Source organism: Ctenocephalides felis, unplaced genomic scaffold (genome assembly GCF_003426905.1).
Source record: "Ctenocephalides felis isolate EL2017-DRISC unplaced genomic scaffold, ASM342690v1 CF-g0.4_SCAFFOLD_01926, whole genome shotgun sequence".
NCBI classification, from domain to species: Eukaryota; Metazoa; Arthropoda; class Insecta; order Siphonaptera; family Pulicidae; genus Ctenocephalides; species Ctenocephalides felis.
The window spans coordinates 22,277-42,305 of NW_020538080.1; the positions used below are offsets into that span (position 1 = coordinate 22,277).

The following is a 20,029-nucleotide window of genomic DNA, read 5'->3' on the forward strand; positions in this document are numbered from 1 at the left end:
CATTCGGTAAGATCAATACTCTTTGGTTCACTTAAGAAATATATATATACTTCTGCTTCCAATTCACCAGATTTCCTAAATTTACTCGTTTTATAAATTTGACTTAAAACATTTTTAATGCAGTAAGTTTAAAAATTTAAAATGTTGTTGATGCTAAGTAAACGTTGTACTAATTGTAATAAATTCTAATTAATATCTATATTATGGGTTTAGAAAGTCCAATCTTTTCTTTATATTACCTTTATGTTTTCCGTCATATTTTACATGTTCCGCTTCCACATCTTGCCCAGCTTTGAATAGATGCAGGCCAAAGTCAGAAAGTTTAAGAACCCATCGAGAGTCCACCAAACAGTTTGAGCAACACAAGTTGCCATGAAAACGTAGAGGCGATTCGTGCAAGTATATCATTCCCTATATATAATTAATAATTAAACACATAATTTCAATAAGCATCTATCTCGATATTTTCAATAAACTTACCCTAATGATATCACCAACCAATGATGCTATGAACATATTATCTAATTTTACATCTTCGTTTTCGAGTATATCCTGAAACAGAGTTAGAAAATATTCTTAATAAATTATATTATTATATATTAATATTAACTTTTCTATCAAACTATATTTTATGATATATCTCCCTTCCGCCTTTTTGTATTATAAACCAAGAGCAAAAAAGCGGAAGGGAGATATTTGACAACCTATAACTTTTAATTATCAAAACTTATGGAAAACTGTATGTGAAAATTCCATTCTAACAAAATACTTCTAAACTCTATCTAATCAGGAATATTTTCACTTCATATTTATATTTGATTAATTCGAATAGTCAAGCTATTTATTGAAATTTCCTGAAAAATGTTCCATCAAAAGGAGTTAAAGGTGTAATAATATCATTATATTCTAATGCAATACATGATCAGAAACTAGCAAAAATATCAGATTTTTAATTAAGGTCATTTCATTTTAGTTTTGATATCTGCAATTGGTTATAATATACGATTAATTGAAGCGCCTTATAAAATTTTAAATATTTGTTTTGAAAGTTTTTTGAACATACAGAATCTGAACGTATAAATCAAATAATTTCTACCTCCACATTTTCAGAAATTTTAACCCAGCACAGATGAAAAATTAATTATAATGATAAATGATCATTTGAACTCATTGACTTGAAATAGAATAATAAATAATTGGGTCAATGAATATACAATGTATAAATTGGGTTTGCTCTGGTGAACTAATTAAAACATACTAAAAAAATAATGTAAAATCATTATTTTTAATATACTAATAAATTATGTATTTTGACGCAAAATTCAATACTATTTGTAACATTGTTATATGAATAAAAATGTCATTTTACAAAATTTTGGTAGTTTATTTAGAAAAACTAATTTATAAAATCGAACAAACACATGAACGACTAGCAATTTCATGATGAGTACGTATTTGATTTTTTTTTCTTTGTAATTGGTGAATCAATTATAAGTACATTAGAACTCCATTCCGCTGCTAATAAATCTACTGTAAGAAATATATAGGCTTCTACAATATGAGGCACCATAGTAAATTTGATATTATGGAATTTTATTTATATAAATAAAGTATTAATACAATTGTTTTACTTAAAAAACTGGGTACAGTATATCTTACGGTGTTATAAGAATAACTAAAATAGAATAAAAATTTATATATAACTTATAAATTTACGTTCTGTTTTCATTTCACGTGTCAGGTCGATGCTTTTCTTATATATGTATATATATATATATATATATATATATATATATGTATATATATATATAATATATATATATTCCTTATAAAATAATGCACAAAAAGTGTATAAGGGAAAATATCAGACGATCGCCCGTCACTCACCCTCAGGCTTCCCCTGTTGCAGTACTCGCTCAGTATACAGATATCTGGGGATTCTGTGCAAGCACCGATGAACTGATTCAAATTATCGTGCCTGATGTCACGCATCTGTACATAAATGCCAAATTTAAAATTTATTGTGAAATATTACTTCATGTCAAACGGGCTGTGAATGACAGACCGACACGTATGAAGAGCATAAATAAAAAACATTGAATATTCTTCATGTCGTACCCTTAATGCTTAATATTTTTCAAGAACACGTAAAATCAATTTTTCATGCACAGCAATATTTTAAAACTCATTCAGTACAGAGAGCATACGCTATTATTAAACAAGTTAAGTTATTTAAAATATATTTACTGAAATTCATTTTTTGCTCTAAATATCACTTGACCTGCACAAGGTCAACTTAAAAAAAGTTTACTTATATGTTTTTAGGACTTTTACTAGAAGCTGATGCTTATGTAAAAATGCCGAAGTTTCAGCATTAATATAATTGAGGTAAATAAATAAATATCCGAAAAGTGTAATACTTAAAAAACTGAGTATGTTTTAAGAATTATAGAAGAACATGCCATGAAAATAAATAGTTGAAAGAGACAAAGTGCCTTTTATTAATATTTAAAATATAACATTTTAAAAATATAAAGTCGTATGATAGTATAAGAAATATAAGAGAAATAGCATGTAGATTTAAAATTAAATTAAAAATTAGTTATGATTTTGTGAATGCTATTATTTATGGTATTCATAACTTTTTTAAGATATTTATTTATAACTACTTACTAATTTAAGTTCTTTTTCATTTCACGAGTCAGGTCGATACTTTTCTTCCGAATCTTTTTGATTGCGACAATTCGACCTCTATATAAACCTGTAGTTTGAAAGAATACAATATTTAAAATAAGTATTATGGATGCAAATGAAGGTAATGAATCTCGACAATAATAAATATTTAATGTGACGTAGTATAAAATTTTCTGTTTTTAAATTATATTTTTTGTATACATAAAACATACATTAGACTACTTAATTTATGTAAAGAAATTAAAAAAATGTAAAGCTATTAAAATATGTTAGATTAATTTTTTTTAAGTCATATTATATTATATCTACCCTTTTTTGCAAATCTGAATTTGAATTTTGCAATTATCTGATTGGGGTAGGATTATGACGATTTTTAAAGTATTTCTGTATCTAGTCAAATTTTCTGTGCCACAATTTATAACATTTAACCCTTTCCACTTGCGAATTCTGAGAATTGCGGAAATTTTGCCTCGGCGGCATCCGAGTGGAAAGGGATAAAATTATAAAAATAAATAAATTTAAAAAAATATTCTAATCTCACCTATAGGTGTAAAAATAGCTGAATATCGAAAATCCGCATCGGGATTTGAACTTAATGATACCTGACTTGTTCTTACTAGTGGATGATTTGCCTGTAAAACAAATAAATGGTTTTAACTGCATCATATTATACGATATATATTTTATATACATGATATTAGGCTAGCATATAAACTACGCATATAAGCGCATCAGATTTCAAGTATAGATGAAGTGGACCTATATATTTAAAATCTCCTGTTAATATTTTTATACATTAATATCATTTCTCTTTCAATTCTTCGATCAATTCTTTTAACAACAGCAAATTTCATTTAAATCTCAATCTTAACTGCACGCTTGCATATGCTTTTTGGAAAAAGTTGATCGAAGGACGAAACTATACCGATACGTAAAAATATTGAAAATGTAATTTCCGATTTATGATCGATTTCGAAAACTGTTGTACTAAGAGTTACGATCATCGACTACCAACTCTTGGCAAAATGTCAAAGGATATTAAAACTTTTCCGGACATGATTCGTATAATAACATTCTTTTGGCACATATATCTAAATCTAAAAGCCAATCGCAAAATTAGGAAAACAGGATTGAAATATATTTCTAAATTTTGTGAATGTCAACAAACATGCATAAGTGGATAACATCTTTGATAATAAAAGCTTGCGGAGAAATGTGATTTTAGAAAGGCAATTGTATAACTATATTTTATTTTCACAAATTTTCTTTCCAAAAATATTTTTGGAACTTTGGCAACAATGAGATGATTAGAATGCTTCTTTAAAATCTTATGTATCTCATATATTAGGCATATAATTGTACCAAAAAATTGTCTGGCTGTAGATTCATTTAGGGTGATGTTAGAAAATTAGCAAAGAACTTTTGCTATGAAAATGCAAATATATACATTATTTCCGTGTGCTAAAAATAAACGTATTTTTACTAAAATTTTAAAGAAGTATAAAATAATAATTAATGTGTAATAGTAATAACTTATATTTTATATAGAGCATTTTACGACTATAAGCTGTAACTAGAAAGATGTATATTTTTGTTGGTTGAATATAAACATCAACGTTAAACATTTAACGATCTAGTATTATGGTCTCAAAATAATTTCATGTTTTAGCAGTATATTTTTTATAGATGTTCTTTATGTTTACACTGAATAACGTTCTTTTTTGTTTTATAACAAGTCCATTTAAAAGCATTAAAACGATATATAAAATTATTATAAATAGTGTGAGATATGTGGAATAAAATATTCCAAACTTCAAATTCGTCGACGTAAATCTGAACAGAATAGTTACACGATGAAGTAGTTTTAATCGTTTGCTTATTATTAAAAAAATAGTATTTCTTTAGAGAGCTAACAACTATAAAACTATGTCGAGAAGTTATTTGCAATACTTTTATTTTTTTTTCTTCTTTTATTTATATTGGGTTAATAAGAATAAATGGGTAAGTAGGTGGAAGTTTGAAAACAATTTGGAGAGTCTAGTGTCAATTAGAAATGGAAGCTAAAATTAAAAAATTGTAGGATGATAAATTTATTTTTTGCAGAAGAAATATTAATTGTCTTGGTAAAAAAACTGTACTTACTCAGATGTACTTAATTAGTTGCGTAAATGCAGAAATCAGACCAGAAAAATTTAAAAGGTATCACTTTTTTCGACTCACCCGTGTGATTTTCGCCGTAGTCGTGTTTTTCTGTTTTCTGGAATCATCTTGGTCGTCTTTAGCGCCGTTGGCTCCGCTGAGCTGTATTTCGCGGAAATCTATTTTCCACAAGAGATTATCAAGCTCCTGTTCGTAGCGCCAATTCCTGTATGCTATCAGGGAAATGATCACGACACAAGTGATTATCACGCCCGTTACGCCGCTTGCTATCTCCGTTGTGTGGTCTGGGGGTGGAAAATACTGCATTTTGAGCCTGTTTTATACGATGACAAGAATAATAGAATATTATTTACTCGTACTCAAGATCAGTAGGTGATTGTATGTGAATTGAGAGAAGGTTTTAATTAAATGGTGGAATAGAAAATTACATTTATATAATTAGTCAAATAATCTACCCGGATACTAAATACTCTGACACTCAAATGAAATCTTTAGATTCAAAGCAAGGATCAAAAATTTTAACATCAATCATTCAAAAGTTTCCTCCACGGTTCTGCAAAGTTTGGTCTTGCAATCTGGGGTTCCAGGTTTGATACCCACCTCGTATAGCCTGATATCAAGCAGTAATTATATCAGTTTTTACTTGACAAGTTTACATAAGTTTAACCTTTTAAAAATTCAACAATTTTAATGATACTCACTGACACACTTTTCATTTTGAAATCCACAACGAGGTTCTGCTACTGGTGGTCCATCACCAATCCAATGTATTTCTTCTGATAACCTCAATTCCTATCGAAAAATTCATGGAGAAATATATTTTTGTTAATTGCAATTTTAATATGTATCACAATTTTTCATTATTTGAGTATTTATATTATTATATTACCGGTACTCCAGTATGATGCTCATTTAGTATAAAGTCACCGATAGGATATAAGCCAGAATTTGTAGTATTGTTTTTGAAGCCAACGATTGTGTAGTTACCCATTGCATCTGCATTTTCGTCCATATACACCATATATCTTCAAATATGAAATAAATAAGTATTACACGTTATAAATCATTACTTTTATCAAGAAAAACTGAATATAATCAAAATAAGATTTGTTTTAAAAACATATATACAACTAATAAGAAATAGGTTTATGTTTACTAGTGCGGGTCGATTTAAAGGTCACTTAGGCACATATGAATTTCGGATTCTAGAGATCAAAATAAGATACTTTTTTCAAGAAACCATACCTCTAAAATGAATTCTGATGTCCTGTGCATTGGCCCAAATATAAGAGTTAAATTTTGAAAAACGTCTCAGGGTCGGCCTTCCAAAGTTAGTGGAAATCGGTCATACATTTGGACGCAATTGGCACTCTGAATGGGACAAAATAGAATTTTTCAAATTTTAACCCTTATTTTTGAGTCAGTGCACGGGGCCCCAGAATTCATTTTAGAGATATGGTTTTTTCAGCAAAGCATCTTATTTTGATCCCTTGTATCCGAAAATCATATGTGCTTATGCGACATTTTTGGCCCATACAAATCGACTCGCTCTAATATTTACATAACGACACTTCACTTTTTTTGTTGAATTGATTATATTGTAAAAATAGATCGGATCTAATTATAAGTTTTATTTTTTGTTTGCGATGTTAACTTTAAGCTTTATTTAACTTACAAATCTTAATAAGAAATAAGATAAAAAATTATCATTTGCTGTGTGTAACATATATTACTTTTGACTAATTTTTAGGTTTATTTCTTACTCACCCCATAGCACTCATATAATGTTTTCTTTTGACAGCTTCAATTATTTCAATACCATCTCTTGTATCGCCGCCGTTTTCAATTATTTGCATCAATGCACGTGCATAAATATGTACGGCATCATACAAATATGCAGCCTCTGCTCTTATCTTTAAAAAATATTAACAATATTTTTATAATATTATTACGAGTTTAACATCTCCATTGATTGGCAATAAATCTTTGCAAATAAAAAAATCTCTATGATATAACATAGTGAAATGCGTTCCAAAATAAATTACACTAGATTTATTTTTAGTCTATGGCGATAATCTACAAGCTATGGTTGGCTTACCTCTATTTAATTCACTTTATCACTAGAATTTGTTTAATAGTTATAATTTTATAATTGATGCAGCAATTCTAGGAAAAGGTTGTTTTTACTTGAAAACAAATCGAGAAATTTAATAATAATAATGATAAAGTCAATAAAGACGTTAATATTAAATTAATATTGATGCCCTCCCCATGAATAAAAAGGTAAAAATAGGTTATATGGGCGTTCCAAAAAATCTAAATGAAAATATCAACGAACCACACGTTTACATTTTCAAAAATGTTTAACGAAATAATCAGCAATTATATCAAACTAAATGCAAAATGATAACGCCAGAAGGCGCAACAATGCGAAACTAATACTATTACAAATGAATTAGAAAATAATAAACAGAATATCATAATTTCTTACAGTTTTTGCTCCTCCTATAGCAGCTAATGGATTCGGATAGTTAAATGGTGGTAGCTCTAAGTAGTGATTTACTTTTCGAGCAAAATCTTTTTGATCTTTTGGGGCTGTAGCCATTACCAGAAAATAACAGCGGAACGCTTCGAATGAACGTTTATCTGGCTTTTTCTATAATAGAGAAAAATACGTTAATTTATCATAAATAATTGAATATATTAATCGAGGTTTTAATATGAATTGCTTACTAAATGATTATAAATTAAATTTTCTAAACCATACAAAAAATTATAAAATAACGAACAAATTATTAAATGTTGAATATTAACGTGGAGCACCTTAAATCGGTTTAAGATTTTCTGAAAAAACTAATTTAAATTTAAATATTCATAAAGAAATAGTTTGATCAAAAGATTTTTTATATCTTATTTTTGACACAACCGGTTGACCTTATTATATTTAATATAGTTTTATTATTAAAATTTTATTTTTATTTTGATGCAGCAATGCTGCAAAGAGGCTGTTGAATACGAATATCAGTAGTGCTTGATATCAGTTTGGCCGTAGTGAAAGCTCTTGGTATAATCATTTGATATAATTTTGTTATTAAAATTTTATTTTTAATTTGATGCAGCAATGCTGGAAAGGGGCTATTTCCACTTGAAATCATACTTATATCTGAATTTTCGAATGAAAACGAATGAAAGCTCTAACCCCTGTGCCCTTTTTAAAAAATAAAATATGTTACTGATGCTGACCTATAGCTTTACCTATATTTTCATCTGTATCACAATTATAATATGTAATAATATACTTATTTTTACCTGCAATAATCCGTGAAGATATTTATAAGGATCCTCCGGATCATACTGTTCTATATCGACTCCTAAAACCCAATACTGTCCTGTAAATATTAACATATTCTATAACAAATTAATTGACAATTATAAATTAATTTTCAGATGTGTCCATTATCATTATCACATTACCTGTATCGCACAATCGTAGTTCATCCATCGCCATTAACAAGCCAATGTGCTCATACTGGTGTCCTACTATCACGTAAACTGAAATTATGCAATTTAATTGATGGAGTCGTTATAGTCACGTTTAATTGCAATTTAAACATTTTATATCTTTATATCGCAATTTGTTATCGAAATGGGCATTAAATGCCGAGAGATGGGAATTGAGATAAGGCAATTAATATATTATATTATGTTCGTTTACGTAGTCGGAAGGTTCGTGAAAGTATTCGTTTGAAATAAATTTTATTTGATTATAAGAATCAAAATTAGAATAAAGACAGAACTTTCAACAATGATTATCAATTTACAATAGTTCCAATAAAACTGTTATTGTTACTTAACATTAACAGTTTTGTTATATTTTTAGTATTTAGTAGTAATGTTAGTCAGGGGCGTAGCGTTTCTCTGAAGGGCCCCATACTAAATTAATTTGTAGACCCCCTTAAGAAGGGTGAAGATTTCTCACAAAATACAAAAAATACATGCAGTTAGAAAATCATTTAATTATGTGATTTTTTTTTTGCAAATTCGCTCTCCTTTCCTTTTATCAAAAAACTGATTTATGATGAATTATGAGAAATAATCCTTTATTTTTTTAAAGTTTCTGTCTCTAAAGACAATAATTGCATGTCTGACAGATTTTTCTATTTTGAACTTCTTGGGTTTTTTGTAAATAGTTTAATTTTGAGAAAAAATTTTAGCAAATGAAATTTTGTAACTGGTATATTTGAGAATAAAATACATGCTGCTATTACGTCAGGAAAACTGGATGCACGACTATTGAATTTTATTAGCAATAATAGTTAATAGTTCTTACATATAGTAGTCCTAAAATCGTTTCATTTAATAATATATAATTCAACAAATTGACACAACAAATAAAATGTTAACTATTTTAATGAATAGAGATATTAAGATGTTATGTTGTAAAGACTATTTTACGACAACTATTCCATCTATATAATATTTCCATTTCCATAGTAATTATTAATTATCTGAAAAAGTTGATGCCACAATTATGTATGAAAATATTCTTTTCTTTTAAAATTAATAAATTGGATCTAAAATGTGTCTGATATGATCAAAAATTACTTTCCTTAAAACCAAATTTTCTAATTAACTGAATAGTTGCTAAAATTGGTTGACTAATTTTAACATTACATTTGAAATGCTTAAAATTATCCCTAATACATTCGCCGCAAAACTTGAATGAATAATAAAATATACATTAATAAATATATTATAAATAATTAAACTTACTTCTTGTGTCATCTTTAGTCTGTTGAACAATTTTGGTAAATGGATTTTCTGTATATCCATGATGGTATTGCTGAGGCCACGTAGAAATCTGACGTATATTAATACCTAATTATTAAAATAATCTTATTAAGAGATAATTATATTTTTTGTTAGTCTCATTGATTGAGATGGATGTATTCCTAACATGATAGCAAATTAATTTGGCTTGTGCCAGTTTATATAATGAATGGAATGCCACGAAGTTAAGAAAACATAGATAAGATGGAGTCTTTCAGAAGGATGTGGATAATTAATTAAATGGGGCAGCCTGTAAAAGGAATTTAATGAATGATTGCAATAGTTCAGGATTAGAAACAGTCGGCTCCGTTGACAAAATTAGGTTAATGGAATTTTTCAAATAATTATTTAAAGCATCATGGTAGTATATTAGCTAGAAGGAATAAGGATTAACGTATTGTAATAAATCATCCATGAATAAATCATATATTTATGTTAATCAATATATAAATCGTATAAAATAATTCTCGAAAAGTCACAACTAAAACCAAGTAAAATAAGAGTCAAGTTACAAATTAATTTCAGTTACAGAGTATGAGTTTGTGCATTTATATTTAGTTTGAGAATAAAATTTCAATGATAAACTTGAAATTTCTTATGCTTTTCACCAACATATTACATTATGTAATACATTTTTCGTAAAAATCTATCATTTTAATATATTTTATTCCTATTCACGATTGTCTAGGATTAATATTTAAATAAGGTATATATATATAAATATATATATATATATATATATATATATATATATATATATATATATATATATATATATTAGGGTGGTCCTTAATATGGACATTTTCGAATTTCCTTACTCGCAGGCGCTCAAATAGTTCCAAATTGATAAAAAACAATTCTCTTCTTTAGCTCTTAATACTGTCTTTTAGATAGAGCGCAATTCAATCAAAGTATTGTATGGAAATAGCATGAAAACATTTTCAAAAATTTTGCAGAGCGTCGAATTTTTAATAAAAAATGACACGAATTTCACTTTTAATTCATTTGTCCCTAAGTTATACCTAAAAAAATTTTTTTTTTATTTTTCAAAATTTTTTCCGTGCTATTTCCATACGAAATTTGATTGAATTATCGCACTATCTAAATGTTAATGTTAAGAGCTAAAATTTTCAGAGAATTGTTTTTTATCAATTTGGAACCATTTAAGCCCTTGGGAGCAAGGAAATTCGAAAATGTCAATATTAAGAACCACCCTAATATATATATATATATATATATATATATATATTATACTTAATTTTGATAAAATATTTATTTAGTTTTTGATTATTTGCTACGTTTCGGAGATGTGTAACCTTCTCCTATCAAAAATAAACCAAAAAATTTCATACATTTATATACTTTTTTTCAATCATTTGTTAATTAAGTATTCAATTTTTACCTTTAAATTATTGAAACAGATTTTTTAATTAAACACTCTAAAATAACAAATTTATTCTCCTAACTAAAGTTTTTCGTTTTTTTGTTTCGTTTGTCTATCATCGATAATCATCTTTTTCTTTTTCTATATATGTTAATTATTGTTAATATTGTTTGATAAATTCATGAAACATAAACTTAAAAAAATATACGTAAAAATCGTTTATTGTTTCGAAATCAATTTTATAAAATATAATAATAGAATGAAGGAAAAAATATAATAGAAAGATAATAGAATGAAAATAAAGATTGAATGCTCTAATTAACATTAATATTATGAGGCCTAACTGTCTCATATAAAATTTTAAAATTATGTGAAGTAAATGTAGTTGGAAGATCATAAAATTAACAAAAAAACAACAAAATAATAAGTTGTAATGTTAAAGTATTTTTTCTAACCTGCATCTTCATTATTTGTTAACTGATCTATTATGTTTTGAGCAACCAGACCAAAATCTGTATCTGGTCCAGACATGTGAAGAAACGAAATCTGAAAAATTATTTTATAAAATATAATCTAAGAGCTAATACAGTCATATTTATACTTTCTTATCTATAAACACTATGCTAAAATATTAACTATTACATTTCAGATATGGGCTGTAAGTTCTTGGAATTGCATATAATACAAAAACATTTATCATATATTTTTTCAGTTCATAATAGAATTTTCACTATTTATTAAAGATAATCGTGGACACAAGTATTCAAATGAATTCATACTAAATTTAAATTGAGGCATTGAAACGCAAAGATAATACAAAAAGTTATTTTTAATGTTTTCCATTTCGGAACGGTGGTTATTTTTTCAGAAATTGTCTTAATTCTTATAACGCATGTGTTAACTATGAGAAACTCTTTTCTTCGCGGATTGATTCAACAGATAGCGCTAGCTTGCTCTGTGCTGTATTCCGGGCAGCGCAACACACGCCGCACTGTTACACCCAGGTGAGGATAAAATAAAACTGTTTTGTCGGCTCGTCACTCTGGTTTCCCTTCAGAGCGAATAAATCTTTCGCCTTTTACTAAAGATTTCCGTGGAGGGGAGCACTCAAATGAGTATATAACTCAATTTTTTGTGTGCCCGGCGATTTAATTCGCTGGGCCAATAAACTATAATAAAAAAAATACGTAAATTGAAAATTAAAGTTTTTGTTTATATTGTATATAATACGAGTATATTCACGTTTGGGAGGTATCTGAACACATGAACACGTCACATTAGAGAATAATGAATGTACGTCCGGATACAATTTTTTGCTGACGATTTCGAGAGCACGGATCAACCACTTTGAATTATTCGAAAAGTATTCCATTCTTATTGACAAGGAGACGTGCTGATTAATTCTTATTCTAAAATAGGCAAAAGTTGGACCATCCTTTTCGGCGATTCTAAGCAAAGACTACATAAAATAGCAGTTAAGTTTGTGCGAGAACGGAGCCTAACAATATTAAAATATGATAATTACATACTAAATTGGAACGGAGCATCCGATTTCAATGATTCAAAAAATATTCTACTTGTATTGATGCAAGTTGATTAAATTCTTGCATAGGCGGTTTTGGAGATCTACAAAAAAATGCCATTTGTTCATCGAAAATTTGATATTTTTGACAGTCAACCGACATGACTGGGTATCAAAAACTTTTAACAAATATCAAAAATAAAAAAAATAAGTTTTCAAAATATATCAGTATTTTAAAAAAAGCCACTTTTTCAATATGCAAAATTCTCAAAATAAATATAAATTTTCTTCTCTGGGCTTAAAAAAAATAAATTAAGATACGGGAAGTTTAAGCATTTTTGCCTTAAAGCACGATACCATGCACCACTAGCTTGTGTTTCAATTATATTAGTATAAGGAAAATTCTTATCTATAATTAATGGTATTTTTTCATGCAGAAATTCTTTCAATACATGTATATCTCCGTAGAATATAATAATGACCATATAATCATAGTAAAGATATATCAATTCATATCTCATCTGATATATCAATTTAGTTACCTGTGTCCAATTAAAATGTCTCAGCACAGCAAGTACAGATTTTGAAATTTGAGTATCGGGAGGCCTAGTTCTTGCGAATGTTGGGAAGTCCATCTTGTTGGAGCTTTAGGGCATTCGTACAGAACTAAATAATGAAAACCAGCTTCTTATAACAATATATATTGAAACACCATAATAATTGAAATAGAAATTGTATAGCTAACATTAAATTTTTATAAAACCAAATATAATGTAGAACTTCCATGTAATGATTGTAAAAAATATGTGTGCTTTCTGATAAAAACAGATTAGAACACGATCAGAAAAATTAAAATTTATTTGATAAAACTCAATGATGGGTTCATGACACATATTTTGTATAAAATAGAATAATGAAATTTAATTTCCAATATGATTTGGCCGAATAACCAACACTTATATAGATCACTCTTAAACAGAACATTATTGAAAGCAAAATATCAATTCAAAATTTAAGTTCTTGATTGGAATCCCTATCTTGAAAGTTATATTTTTTCTTGGGTATTTGTTTATACATTATAAATATATTTATAAATTTCAAACAAATATATATATTTTAAAAATAAATTTTTCTGTTTGTTCCAGAATATTACCTGCGTAAAGGAAATACATAACTTTTGATTGAGGTATTGAAGTGCAATCAAAAACTTTTTCTATCGAGAAGTTTGTAATTAGGTTATTCGCGATTTTATATACTTTGATTCGGCATATCATATATGGCCATTCAGCGACAAATCTGATATATCTGGTTACCATCTGATGCATATGGTTATCATCAGATTTTATAAGAATGATATTCGAATTTGTAGATACATTTATTTTATGATTACTCGTTTAAATGCAGCATTCGCACCAAATTTGTAATTTGATTAATTCGCACCATTTATTTTATGGCCGCACTCTCCATCAAAATTAATGTTCCTTGCATGTAATTACATAATACGAGATATGTGCTTATCTAGAGTTTGTATACGGGTATGCGTTTTCTGTTTGTATATTTGCCAAAAGCTTTCGGTGTAACTATAGGAAGGTATATTATTCGAATGTACTCAAATTATTTGTCAAGTAACGAAGTTCAAAGACCACATATTTCTGTCAAGGTTGCTCGAATATATTATAATTACGAGTGTATATATATATATATATATATATATACTAGCAAACCCGACGAACTCCGTTTCGCCACCAGATGGTTTCGTGAGAAAGATGAAGAAATTTTTTGTTTGTTTTAAATTTGAAAAAGAAAAATTTAATTTTATTATACAATAGTAATGAATTTATTTCGATTACAAAAATGAAGTATTTTTCAGTTGAACTTCTCCAAGTAAATGAAAGTGAAATAATTAATTCGCAAATTTTCAACTAATTTTCTTAGCTATAAACAAAACGAAATCGTTTTGTGCGTTCTGGAGTTATATCGTCAGGAAGGAAAACCCGACTTATTTTTATATATATAGAAGATAATCTATTTGAAATTATTTAAAACAGTTATTGATTATTTTTATTACTCGAATTTTTAATTACGGTGCGGAAGTTCCAGCAGCTTGCATTAAGGCACGATGCCATGCACAACTAATTTTCTCAGCTATAAACCTTGCGGAGCCCGAGACCTTTCCAACGAATACAAAATTGTCGAAATCGGTTCGTGCGTTCTGGAGTTATTTCGTCAGGAAGGAAAACCCGACTTATTTTTATATATGTAGAAGATAATCTTTCTGAAATTATTTAAAACAGTTATTGATTATTTTTATTTCTCGAATTTTTAATTACGGTGCGTGAAGTTCCAGCAGCTTGCATTAAGGCACGATGCCATGCACAACTAATTTTCTTAGCTATAAACCTTACGGAGCCCGAGACATTTCCAACGAATGCAAAATTGTCGAAATCGGTTCGTGCGTTCTGGAGTTATTTCGTCAGGAAGGAAAACCCGACTTATTTTTATATATATAGAAGATAATCTATTTGAAATTATTTAAAACAGTTATTGATCATTTTTATTACTCGAATTTTTAATTACGGTGCGTGAAGTTCCAGCAGCTTGCATTAAGGCACGATGCCATGCACAACTAATTTTCTTAGCTATAAACCTTGCGGAGCCCGAGACATTTCCAACGAATACAAAATTGTCGAAATCGGTTCGTGCGTTCTGGAGTTATTTCGTCAGGAAGGAAAACCCGACTTATTTTTATATATATAGAAGATAATCTATTTGAAATTATTTAAAACAGTTATTGATCATTTTTATTACTCGAATTTTTAATTACGGTGCGTGAAGTTCCAGCAGCTTGCATTAAGGCACGATGCCATGCACAACTAATTTTCTCAGCTATAAACCTTGCGGAGCCCGAGACCTTTCCAACGAATACAAAATTGTCGAAATCGGTTCGTGCGTTCTGGAGTTATTTCGTCAGGAAGGAAAACCCGACTTATTTTTATATATATAGAAGATAATCTATTTGAAATTATTTAAAACAGTTATTGATCATTTTTATTACTCGAATTTTTATTTACGGTGCGTGAAGTTCCAGCAGCTTGCATTAAGGCACGATGCCATGCACAACTTATTTTCTTAGCTATAAACCTTGCGGAGCCCGAGACATTTCCAACGAATGCAAAATTGTCAAAAGCGGTTCGTGCGTTCTGGAGTTATTTCGTCAGGAAGGAAAACCCGACTTATTTTTATATATATAGAATATAATCTATTTGAAATTATTTAAAACAGTTATTGATTATTTTTATTACTCGAATTTTTAACTACGGTGTGGGAGTTCCAGCAGCTTGCATTAAAGCACGATGCCATGCACAACTAATTTTCTTAGCTATAAACCTTGCGGAGCTCGTTACCTTTCCAACGAATACTAAATTGTCGAAATCGGTTCGTGCGTTCTGGAGTTATTTCGATAGGAAGGAAAACCCAACTTATTTTTATATATGTAGAAGATAATCTTTCTGAAATTATTTAAAACAGTTATTGATTATTTTTATTTCTCGAATTTTTAATTACGGTACGTGAAGTTCCAGCAGCTTGCATTAAGGCACGATGCCATGCACAACTAATTTTCTTAGCTATAAACCTTACGGAGCCCGAGACATTTCCAACGAATGCAAAATTGTCGAAATCGGTTCGTGCGTTCTGGAGTTATTTTGTCAGGAAGAAAACCCCGACTTATTTTATATATATATATAGAAGATAATCTATTTGAAATTATTTAAAATAGTTATTGATTATTTTTATTACTCGAATTTTTAATTACGGTGCGTGCAGTTCCAGCAGCTTGCATTAAGGCACGATGCCATGCACAACTAATTTTCTTAGCTATAAACCTTGCGGAGCCCGAGACCTTTCCCACGAATGCAAAATTGTCGAAATCGGTTCGTGCGTTCTGGAGTTATTTCGTCAGGAAGGAAAACCCGACTTATTTTTATATATATAGAAGATATATATATATTATATATATAAATATATATATATATATATATATATATATATATATATATATATATATTGAAGAAACGACAAAATCGCACGTATTTATAGTATTGGTGTAAAATTTGCAAGAAAGTAGAAAAGTTACCAGAATATTACAAGAAAGTAGTACATACTTTTTTAACCACCTAACTTGCAACAGGATATGCAATAATACTCCATAAAATCTTTTTTTAAAGGTGATAATATTTGCGTATATATTAAGGTTTTTATTATATTTTGGAAGATTGGAAGGAATAAAACAAAACGAAATGGCAATACTACCAAAACGAAACATTTTATTTACATAAAATAGAATTAAATTATACTTCACATACTATACACTACAGTTTTGATGCTATATATTCAAATCAAATACATACTGTTACATTAAAGTCTCTTACTAAACTGGAAGTAAATAAATAGAACATAGAAGAAATGTGTCATGTTTCTACGGGGTAATAAGTGATACTTCGTAATGTGGTAAAGCAAAGAGAAAAAGGGAGAAATTGATTCTTACTGATTCTTTGCATAAGCATTATTAACATTGCTTACCATTCAAAGTTAAACTGATCTTTCAATTATAATTTTTGAGTGGTTTATAACATTCACAATGGGATTATAATTAGTCAGATAAATTGCGAAAAAATCGAGTTGAATTTTTAAAATATTATAGAATAGAATGTACTGATTTCAAAAGCTTAAAAAATTAATGTAGTAAATGGCAAGAACAATGCCTCGCTTTTAGAAAATGCACCGTATATGTATTAGGCTCGTGTTTGTTTTCTATTTCTATTGTATAATATTTGAACTATTTGTCGAAAATAAGTCACATATTTTGTATAAAATAGAATAATGGAATTTAATTTCCAATATGATTTGCCCTACACCGATTAACCAACACTTATATAGATCACTCTTAAATAGAACATTATTGAAAGCAAAATATCAATTCAAAATTTAAGTTCTTGATTGGAATCCCTATCTTGAAAGTTATATTTTTTCTTTACTTATTCAAAAAAAAAAACAAAAAATACAATCTTTTTAATAAATAAACACAATAAAACACAACTTCCTGGAAACATTTCAGTTATTCTTAACTCTCAAATAAAATTCACGCATTCACATAAAACCATTATCGGAAAAACCTGATCAGTTTCATTCATCTTCGGAAAGGAAATCGCATTGCCAATAATTTACTGGATAGACTTATCCGAACGAAAAGGGATCAAGTAAATTATATTCCAGTAAATCCTTTGCAACGAGGTTATCCTTATCCTGTGACGTCACGGGATTTGTTCACTTTATTATTTCACGGTTATATATTATTATGTGTGTGTGGGTTTGCGAGGAAAACATCGTGTCCTATTTATTCCAGAGTTTTGCTCATGTTAGTTTCGTACGAAGTTTCCTGTGCTTGCTGGGTGATTCAATACAATGTCAGCTCTTTACATTTCAACGGATAAGTCATGTTTATTCTGTGTGATTGAATAGGTATTATATAGAGTAATGGATCATATGTTAATAACATACTTCAAAAATTTATATAAAATGTGTAGAACGGACCTGGACAATATTTATCATCATTATTAGCAATAACCAGAACTTAATAGTCATACAAGCTCGTTGTGATAACTTTAATCAAGTAGCTTTATAGATAGGCATAAATGCTATTCTGATAAATCAGGATTAGAATTTGGTAACTAATTTCGAAATAAAGCTGGTGTTACTATTATAAAAAATAACATAAAAAAACAAACTAAATTGATTTTGACAAACATTCTATATATATTAGAGAGAAAGTCTCTGGGACACTAAAAAAATAGATACACCTATCCATTACATATACATTTCACTGTCTTTCAGTAAATTAAAAAATCTTGCCTTTTAATGAAACTTCAAACCTTCAACATATATTTTTAGATAAAAAATTAAGTTTTCTGTTCTCGTTGTAACAAAAGACGTCATTTTACTTAGATTTTTCGATTCTTCGAATAAATATTTATAAATATTCTTAGTAAAAATAGATTTAATAATTTTTGTCGTGGATGTTTAGTAAAAGAATTTAGATAATTTTGGGACCAGTTTTTATATCAAGTTTTCCCATAATCTCATGGAAATATATGATTAATGCCAAAAACGCAATTATTATTATTGTTATTATAAACTTACATAAACTTTTTATGTATGTGCATCCTAATGTAAAAAAATTCATTTGCGTCACATGTGCAAGTCATTATAATTTTTTCATTCTAGACTTTTTTAGTACCTTAATCACGCTGCAGATTAAAATTAAAATATTTCATATACATAAAAATTTTCAACAATAAAGTGATAAATTTCTCTATTCATATTTAGAATAATTTATCGCTTAATGTTATTTTATAATTCCTTTCTTTGCAGGAACTGAATAATTATATCGTAATTAAAATGTCAAGAAAAATTAACAAATTCCATTTTATTCTTAATTACTTACAGTTCACACTTTATTATCTTACGACCCCATATTACTTCAATATTTTGTGTTACACTTTTATGTAAATTATGTTTTTATGTTTGTCGCTTTTTTATGCGTATCCCATTTGGACTTTGATCATTTGAGAAAATTAGGTGGCTTCTTTATTTTTTATTTCAGTTTCGCATATTATATATATATATATATATATATATATATATATATATATACATGATGTAAATATACATTTATACGCGGCAATAAAGTTTTAGTCATTAATCTTATTGCTTATCATCACAAAATGTATTTGTCCTACATGTTTTATCATCTTATATGTATAGCAGGCTATGAGTTTAGGCAAAACATAAATTATTTTTATTGCGATTTACTTTATTCTTGTTACATATTAGATAACAGCAATAATTTATGTTCTATTATATTTTAGCATGATTTGCCATAGTATGACGCAACACAACAATATTACCCTAATGATATTATTTCAAAATTAAATTAATTGCAACTTAGGACAATAACTCAACAAAGAAATCATCAGCATTAATGTTACCCTATTTAATATAATGTTTTATACAAAAAATATGACTATTAGCAATCAGTAGAATCTTTCCCGATAAAATAACAGAACATTTTCAAGAAGCAAACAATTCAATAATATTGCTGGCCTAAAAAATTGTAGCTTGAAAAAATTAGAAAAAAATCTATAACGACATTGAGTATACTAAAAAAACTCAAATTTGCGGTATAATTAAATAATAAAATTTTGCCTGAAAAACATATATACTTGAACCGAACACAAACCCATTATCTAACAGTGATATGAATTGGTTAATAATAATAAACCTATAATTGAATATATTTAAATGATAGTGTGTTTCGAAAAACTTACATATGAAATCATCTAGAATGGATCTTACAGACATCACGGAAGTGAACATTCAAA

At 28.0% G+C, this 20,029-nt stretch overlaps 1 non-coding gene and 1 pseudogene across 1 annotated transcript; one reads left to right on the forward strand and one right to left on the reverse strand.

Annotated features, from left to right (window-relative positions):
• LOC113380195 overlaps positions 1-13,235 on the reverse strand; it is a 19,914-nt pseudogene extending 6,679 nt beyond the window's left edge.
• Positions 12,106-12,228, forward strand: LOC113380196. The gene has a single exon (XR_003367331.1). It is a non-coding gene; the product is annotated as a U5 spliceosomal RNA (small nuclear RNA).
• Positions 13,236-20,029: the final 6,794 nt, after the last annotated feature.